This window comes from Trachymyrmex septentrionalis, unplaced genomic scaffold (genome assembly GCF_001594115.1).
Source record: "Trachymyrmex septentrionalis isolate Tsep2-gDNA-1 unplaced genomic scaffold, Tsep1.0 scaffold18, whole genome shotgun sequence".
Taxonomy (NCBI): domain Eukaryota; kingdom Metazoa; phylum Arthropoda; class Insecta; order Hymenoptera; family Formicidae; genus Trachymyrmex; species Trachymyrmex septentrionalis.
Window position 1 is genome coordinate 19831 of NW_017304969.1, and position 9578 is coordinate 29408.

The following is a 9578-nucleotide window of genomic DNA, read 5'->3' on the forward strand; positions in this document are numbered from 1 at the left end:
CAAATAAAGTGTAAAAAGTTTGATTAAATTAATTGCATTTTACTACTGAAAAAAAATTCTTGAAAATATGCCGAATAAACCCATAAAGTGGCCTTATGCTAATATATAATATCTCGTTTGCTAGTTTCAGTTTCTCGGTGGTTAAAATTATTGGTTATGACTTCGATACCGCTATTTATATTTCTATTTTTGCTAACGTAATTGGAAGTTTTCTACCGTAATTATTCAAATTTTCATCGCTAAAATTCTTAGCCTCGCTATCATTATTTTCGCCTTCGCTTTCCTGATTGGTCGTTTTACTTTCACTGTTAAAATTCTGATTCGAACGGATAAAATTCTTAATTCGGATTTTAACTTCGCTATTATCAGGTTCGGGTCCACTAATTTGATTGGTTAAAGCAGTTTCACCGTTAAAAGTCCGATTTGAACGGTTAAAATTCTCCATTAGCGTTTCCGCTTCCGTATCGACTTTGTTCTCACATGCTTCGTTTCGATTGATTGGCTTTCCCTGTGTCTGTACATCGTTTTCTCAACCGCAAAAAATTTTCTTCTCTTCCTCAGATCTATGTTCGATCATTATTTTATTATTTGGGCTACTTTCAAATTTGCCGCTCTGATTGGTCGATATATTTTTGTCGGCTATTTTTCCTTCACTCATTCTCGACTTCGCGCTCGCATTTCGCGCGCTTCTTGATGGTCCTTTACCGCTGTCTCAGCTACGGCTGGCTTTTTCACCGTTATTCTTCCCATTAATTACCTTACTCGCGTGGACGGCTTTTCTCTTCAATACCGATTCTTTCCGTTCGCCGATTTCCAACGGTAATTTTCCGTTAGTTTTTGCTTCTGCATTATCGCTATAAGTCAGCTCGAATTCAAACGTAGTCCCGTCGAATTGGCCGCTACTTCTCATTGGTCCCTCCGTTATTTGCAGTATTTCATCCAAGTTTGAACCGTCATTGCTAATTTTCTGCCCGCTATTTTCGCTGCTCCAACTAATAATCTCATCCCGATCCGCACTTTACGATGTCCCTATGGGCTTTCGCTCGCTTTTATCGGCCGCTACTATCGGCTCGCTTTTATTGTCTTTTCTACTTACTCCAATCTCGCTTGCGGCTATTTCGCTTTCGCGTTTGTATCTACCGTTTTGAATTATCGTCATTACGTCCTGTGAATGTCCGGTCTATCTAACGGTCTGAGCGGGATTAAAGACGTGGATACCAGCTTCTTCGTCAAAAATATATTGCGCTCAGCCCAAATATTTAATCCGGAGTGCATCCGCTGCGGACTGTGGACCATTCTTGCTTGCCGTGGTTTATCGTCCTTCTAAGATGTCATCTTTCTCTATTCTCAGCGGAGAGACTTCAGCCTTCCTTTTTCTTTACTATCATTATCAGAGATTTTAATATTGATCTTAATCAACATCCTTTCGATATCGTATTTTTTTGTGTACGTAATAAGCAACCATCTCTACATCGTTTTTTTTCCGACACTTATTGTACTGTTTCGTTTCTCTCTCGTATCAACCATTGTTTCATTAGTAATAGCTCACTTCTAAAATCCTTCAGTCAGTGCGATCTCTCGTTTCTCTCTCTGCACAATCTCATAGAAATGACACTCGACTTTTTTTCTATCGTCTTTTTTTTCGTCATTTTTGTGTTTGTGATTACTCTTTGTTCGATTCCATTGCATTTGGTAAATACATGCTTCTCTTCTTCGACTGGTCTGTTATTGATCGTTCCTCTTTCTTCGATAATAAAATCGATATTCTGAATCGCTATCTGTACTCTACTCTGGATATTCACGCTCCTCTACATACCATCAAAGCCAAGAGGCTCTTTGGCTTGATCGAACTATTAGGGCCCTTATGCATAAACGGATGCTGCTAGAAGAATATTCTGCTTGTATCCTTTCCCCAATTGAAGAGCTTTTCGTGGTCTGCATAACCAAGTCAATCTCCTCGTAGATTCCTCTAAAAATTTCTATCGAGGCGCCTCGTGTCCTACTTGCCTCTAATCAGAGTGCTTAGTCGTTAAACCCAAATCGTCCTCTCTATGTCTCGATTTCTCACTAGAGAAGCAACCTTAATTGCTTTTTTACCTCGGCCTACCTTTTTCCATCTAATATCTCCATCTTCCCTGCTTCTCCTATTTCGCCTTTCTCTTCTTTCTTTCAATCCCCTTGCTTTCTATCTTTCACTCACTCGATATCCAATCCCTCCACTTTCTATTTCTTTCATATCACTCTTGACTTTCTGTTGCAGACGGTCATCAAATGCACATCAAACGCTGCTGGCCCTGATGATATTAACCGTCGCCTTCCCTTCGATAGCTTTCTTTTCATCTTCATCGTTATACTCGACCTCTTCAATTTCTCCCTCAATTCCTTTCCTTCTCCTTGGAAATTCTCTGAAGTTATTCCTTTCTCTAATATAAAAAAATCTTCAGTCCCCCGCTAATTTTCGTCCTATTTTTTTCCTCTGCATTTTCTCCAAAATCCTCGAATATTTAGTCTTCAACCAACTTTTCGCTCATCTAAATCATCATAATCTCCTTGATCCTCTTTAAACTGGTTTCAGGAGACATAGTACGCAAATGATCTTGATCAAACTCACGGATGATATTAAACTTGCGGTCGATAGAAAAATGATCACTCTCCTTATTCTTTTCGACTTTTCCAAGGCTTTTAATTCCGTTGACCATTGCTCTTGCAAAAACTTGCTGACTACCACGTTTCTAATTCTGTTCTGGATTGGTTTTAATCCTATCTCTCCGGTATGAATCAGCGCATTCGTGGACCTGACGGTGTCTCGTTCTGATTGCTTGTTTCTGCGAGAGTCCCGTAAGGCTCTGTAGCCACCTACTCTTCTCCATCTTCATAGACGATGGCACTTTAACACTGCCATTACATCCTGTATGCCAACGACCTTCAAATCTATTTCTATTTTCATCCTCATGATCTTGAAGCCGTCCTGGGAAATATTAGTGATGATATCGTCAATATTTCGCATTGGTTGCATCAGAATCATCTTAAATTAAATCCCGACAAAACCAAGGCCATTTTCCTGGCAGTGCTCGATATGTGAAAAATCTTAAAACTAAACGCAATATCGAATTGTACATCAACGGCTCTCCTATCCCAGCTTGTCGACCGGGTGAGTGACTTTGGCGTCATAATTTTGAGCTCTCTCAATTGAGTTGATCAAATCAGGTCTACTTCGAATAAGGTTAACGGGGTTTTGTGGAGACTTAAACATCAGAAGAATTGTCTCTCCACTCATATACGCGTGCCGCTCGCATCCTCACTGATGTTCCCTTTGACTATCATCTTTACTGATCTTACCAGGCAGTTGAAGGTTAAACTCAAGTGTCTTTTAAATGCATGTATCCGATTTATCTACAACCTCCACAGAGATGAACACATCTCTCCAAAACTAATACTATGCCAAAAGAGTGGCTTACTGCGGATGGCATAAAAGACTGTACTATGTTGTTTTTTTTTCTTGATTCTTCGTTCGAGCTCTCCTTCCTAGCTTTTTCACAATTTCCGATTTCATTTCTACCAGCGCCACTTCACGTGCCTCCCATCTCGACGTTATCATTCTCCCTTGCAGAATCTCTTCTTACCAACGCTCCTTTCACTCTGCTGCCTCCTTACTCTGGAACTCTCTCCGTATACCAATTCACGAATCAGACGCACTCCATAGCTTTAAACGCGAGCTCCTCTGCCATCTGCAGCGACGGGAGAGTTAATACGTCGATACCGACAACCGAGTTCTTCCTTATCTTCATATTCCACATCATGGTATCTTGGCTCTCGGTGTGAGCATATCTGTGAACTGAAGACCCCCACTTTTCTGCCGTCCAAGTCGTTGATTATATAAACGTTTCTACATATGACGCGTCTGATATGGTATGGTTCTCTACAAACCGTGTCAAGCGCCTACTCAGATCTGATCTTCGGTGTACCCGCACCCATACGAGGTCTCCCTCGCGATATTGACTAAGGTATAAAAGCCGATTCTAATTCAGATCCTTCGAGGGACGGAGGGAGGGGAACCCGCAGCTTGGGAGGTTCGCGGGAGTAGAGGGGGTAACGTCACTAGGCAAGGGAAGTAATGTCACGGCGGAAGGCGAAGGAGATGTTGTCGCGGCAGAGGAGGAAGGGGAGGGGGAACGGATGACGTCATGTTGCATAACGTCACTGAGCGAGAAAAATGATGTTGCGGGGAAGAGGAAGGGGGATGACGCCACTGGGTGAGAGGAATGATGTCACAGTAGGTGACATCACTGGGCGAGGAGATGACGTCACAATGGGTTGCGCGGGAAGACGTTGCGGGATGGGGGAGGAGGATGTTGTGGATGTGGGAAAATTACGTAGCGAGGAATGGGGTGTGCGAAGACTCGCGTTGCGGGGTCCGCGTCATGGTGATGACGTCAATGGCCGCCGGGCGCGGTCCGCCGCCGGTCTTTGCTGCCGCCGCCGAGCGCAGATCCCACCGTGCTTATAGTTACCATTTTATACTTACCGTCTCTTATGCGTCACCATTTTTTTCTTATGTAATCTGCTCTTCTGCATCAATGCGATTATTTATGCAGAAATATTTTTTATTCTATCAAATTATAACTATTATTATTTTAAAGAGCACAATAGTATGTTTGCGCGATGGTGTCGCGCGTAATGATGCGCATAACACAATGCCGCGAAGAAGGATGGAACGATTAATTGCAGACACAGAGATATTTTTATTTTAGACATTTTTTTTATGTATATACAATATTTTCTGCAGCATATAGTATCAATTTGCATTCAATGAATTTTTATCGTAAATTTAACGCAAAATATCTATAGCATCGCATTTATTATTTATACAGTGTTGACGTAAATGAATCACAAAATATTTAAACTTTTTGCTTACACTATTCGTGTATTGGCATTGTTTATAATATAAGTGTTCAACACATTGTTCTAGTCCAAGCATGAAGAGCATGGTCGATGGTTTCAAATATAAATATTTTTCACATAATAATAATTTTACATTGTCCACATCGCGTATTTTGACAAGTTCAATCTTAAGCTCCTAAACCATTAACAATGATGGAGTAATCAACTGCACCAATTGCTCGATATCCATCCGTTTTTCAACGAATAGCATCCATATAGCATGAGGCAGGACAATGCGGTTGCCTCGGGTATCGCAAATAACAATTTCCATAAGAAGTAGATCCTATAGCATACAATCCCAATCTCTAAAAATTTGTACGTTGCCGATGTCAATGTCAATATTTTTTCCAAAATTGTACACAAAGACGCGCTGTAATGGAGAAGAACAAACGAATAAACCATTTATAGAGAAAAATTTTTTACAAACAAATGTAAATGAAATACTTACATGTTCAACTCATGTTGAACAAATGAATTCATAGCGCTGGAGATTACTACAAAACGAATCTGTCTGAACGACTGATGCAATATCGTTGTCTCAATCTATTTAAATTTTATCCCCTCTTTACGCTATAGGTGTCCGCTATGGGGATCTCTCAAACTTGGATATACTCATCCCTGGGTGTTTAAGAAAGATCTCACCCGCGGTAAAGAGTACTAACATGTATCAATAATTGATACTATACAATCTTCATATTCATCAATATCATCCACATGCCCAGTATATTCTAGTCGGGCAAGAATTATTAATGCGAGTTAGCACATTGCTGAAACCGAGTTCTCGATTGCAAATTAAATTGCATGAGAGGTAAATAATTAACAGTTAACCATTTTACACAGACTTTCCGCAAAAAATCCTCGCGGATATTTATTAACCATTTCTGCGCCATATTGATTAACCATCTAGCGTCGTAAATTGCAGCGTTAGCAAATTTGCAAATTTCAATATGACTTTGTAATATAAGAATTTTTTTCAAAGACATTTGACATGTCACGACATGTTTCGCGATGACAATGATTAATGTATTGTAATATGGTACAAATGCAACGTTGTCAAATAATAATATATATAATGTGACATAATTAAAATGCGACGTTGCCAAATAGTGCAATATTTGCCAATATACAGCTTTGTTAGCGTAATATAAGATTTTTTTCAGAAATGACAATTATTAATGTAATTTGATACAAATGCGACATTACCAAATAATACATGTAATGTAATATAATTGAGATGAATCGCGACGTTGCCAAATAGTGTGTATAATGATATAAAAATGAAAAGATTTAGTCAAATGACGTCATTAGTTAATTTGATAGCGCAAGTGACAACATGGAGTACGATTTGATTAAACAAACTACCCTACTTAGTATAGGGTGGGCCATCTATTGGTACGTTTTTAATTGGTACGATTTCGTTCATGTGGCTCCCTCTACTGGCCTTACAGTATGCCATTCGGTCACCCCAATTATTCAAAAACGTACCAATAGATGGCCCACCCTTTACTATAAACGAGTACAGCGCGTGGGAACAGCAATGCGACAAATTTATTGAATCTCTGGAGGAGCAGAGCTAAACGCCCGTGATTATCGATCGGTAATAGATAATTACTGATCACATGTATCGCATGGTTCAAGGGTCTGAAGGAATCGGTATGCGAAAGATTCGTGTATGTGGGCGCTGAGTACGGACTCTATTGGTGCGTCATCGAAACAGTGTTCAAAAGCCGTATTCTGACGGGCGCAATAAAAAACTTTAAACACATCAAGCTTCACCGATTCCTCGAAGACGCGAATAAAATTGTGCTCGAGCATGTGCATAGTATAATGCAAAGATATGACTCTATAAAAATAAACACTGTGTTTGGAGCATGTAGCTCATCATTTAATTAAATAAGGTACGCGTTGGGTTTATGTAATCACAGCATTTCGCGCGTGACAACGTCACGCATGATGCGAAGCTACGCGAAACGTCAAGTGACCAATGAGGAACGCACTTAGCGCACAGCACTGTCCTCATTAGCTACTCGCCAAGTAAGGCGCCGCGGCGAAACGATGGCCAATGACAGACGCGCCGATCACCAGTCGATCTTCGCGCAACAGAACGCGGTAAAAATGGTTAAATTCGTATCAAGGTGATTCCAGATTGTTCTCATGTTTTTTCTGATAATAAACGAGAAGGTTTTCGATTATTCCTTTTTTCTACGTCATATCTGGTTTTTTGCTGCTAGCACTTTCGGGAACAATCTGAAATCACACCAGTATATAAGATACCACGCGGTCACGGCCGACTGGTCTTTTTCTGATACAATTTTCGGCAGTAGAGTTTTGTGTTACAGTTCGGTGTGCTTTTCCGTCCAAAAGAAATTCTCTGTGCGTGGTGAATTTGTGCTGTAAAAAGTCTGTTTGTGTTACAATAAACTTTATTGTCTTGAGTGTGAAGAAATCAAACGATTTTTCTTTCAATTATTGTTCCGCTCCTCCTGAGTCGCTACACACTGTTATCAATAGTGAGTTTGTGGAGAGTGATAAATGCGCGAATAAGAGTAACGCCACCCGCAACTTGAAACTATATCGCATCGATTTGCACGAGTGGTACGTGTCGCGCGTCGTCGAGCCTATCTAGCATTGGTGAAAGAGTTTCAGGAACGCGACAGCGGATGGGCATACTATAATAAATTTAATGGTGAACGCGAACATGCACAATCCTCTGTACACTAGATGAATTCCTGAGAAAAATTATGCTAAAAAGAGCGATAATCAACGTGTAAACCACGGACAATGGGTGTTTCGCACGGTCTGCAATTGCCCGCTCTATACCCAGCTCAAAAACATATGGAACAGAAATCCTAGTATCCGTATTATACATCGGATTTAAATCCCGCAGGCATCGAATTTTCAATGGCGTTGAGTCAAATTAAGAAATTTGAAAATATTAATGATATTTGCATCAACATCTACACTAAGAAGGGAATTGTGCCGATACGATTCACCGACCGAAAGAGAAGCAAGCACGTGAATCTTTTGTACGTAGAGAAAGACAACGCGGGACATTTTGCTCACTCATCAAGGATTCTTACTGTTTCGTTCAACTTACAAATCATTAGATATAGCCAAGAAATATTTCTACGAGTACGTCAAAATTCTTTCACAAAATAATAATAATAATAATATCAATAATAATAAATGTGCGGTTCTTTTCAGATGCCTGCACTACTTCAGTTCGAGCGCAAAATTGGATATCCACAGCGAGGACTGTAAAAAATTGAACGAGTGTGCTATAAGGCTGCCGAGTGAAGACGATAAATAGTTGAGTTTCGACAACCACTGCAGGAAGAAGCGCGTCCTATTCGTTGTCTACGTCGACTTAGATTGTACATTGGAAAAAATAGATAGGAATCCTGAATCCTACGCACACGTATCAACATCATAATGTATTTAGCATCGCATATTATGTGCATTGTTCCCATAACAATACATTATCCATGTATCGTTTTGCTGCGATAAAAACTGCATCGCGTGATTTGTGGAAGAACTTAGACAGTTAGCACATAGTATACAGTCCATGATGATTTCAGCTAATGTACCCATGGCAGATTTCACGCGAGATGACTGGGACAAATTCAACAACGCACTGCCACGTGTGCAAGACACTGTTCGCGCTAAAAGGTACGCAATCATTGTCATTTAACCGCACGATATAGAGGCCCACTCAAACTGCAATATGAATTATAAGGATTCGCGTTGCATACAGTAATGTTTCACAATTTATCTGACTACGATGCACAATTCATCATCAAAGAAATTACCACCGCATATGAAGGACGCGTTGATCTGCTTCCAACAACAAAGGATACGTCTCATTCACCAAACATGTTGATAATACTAAAAACAATAAAACAAATTGTATAAAATTACGCTTTTGATTCATATAGATTCGCTTCATATTTGGACAAAATTGTCATCTTTTCTCAGTAAAGATGAGCTATGGATACTACAACGCGAATTTTCAAATTTATCCGTAGAAAATTTTAATCTTTTGACATGAAAGGGTGTCTTTCTATATGAGTACATTGATTGCATCGAAAAATTGAAGGAGCTATATTTACCGTTTCGTGAGTCGTTTTATAATTTATTAACAGACAACACGGTATCTGAGAACGATTACGCGCACATCGTCAACGTGTTGCCGTGCCGACAGAGGTTCTTCATTCTTCAGAGGACACGGTGAATATAGCGATCTGAAAACAGATTCATCGGAAACAGGCTCATCGGAAAACAGACGTTTTGTTGGCCGACGTCTTTGAAAATTTCTGCGACAGTTACGTCACGAGTTACAGGCTAGACCCCGCGTACTATTAAACCTTATCGATCTTCACGTGAAATGCCATGTTGAAACATACAGGTGTAAAATTCGAACTACTCACAGATATCGACGTGGTAGTGTTTATCGAGCGCGGTATACGCGATGATCAAACCTGAGCTAGTGTCCCAACAGGTACGCGCGAGCCAACAAATACATGACGTTGTACGATCCGTCGAAACCATCATCATACTGGACGTACTATAACGCCAACAATCTATATAGCTGAGCAATGTGTCAACCATTACCTTACGCCGATTTTTGATGGGTTGAT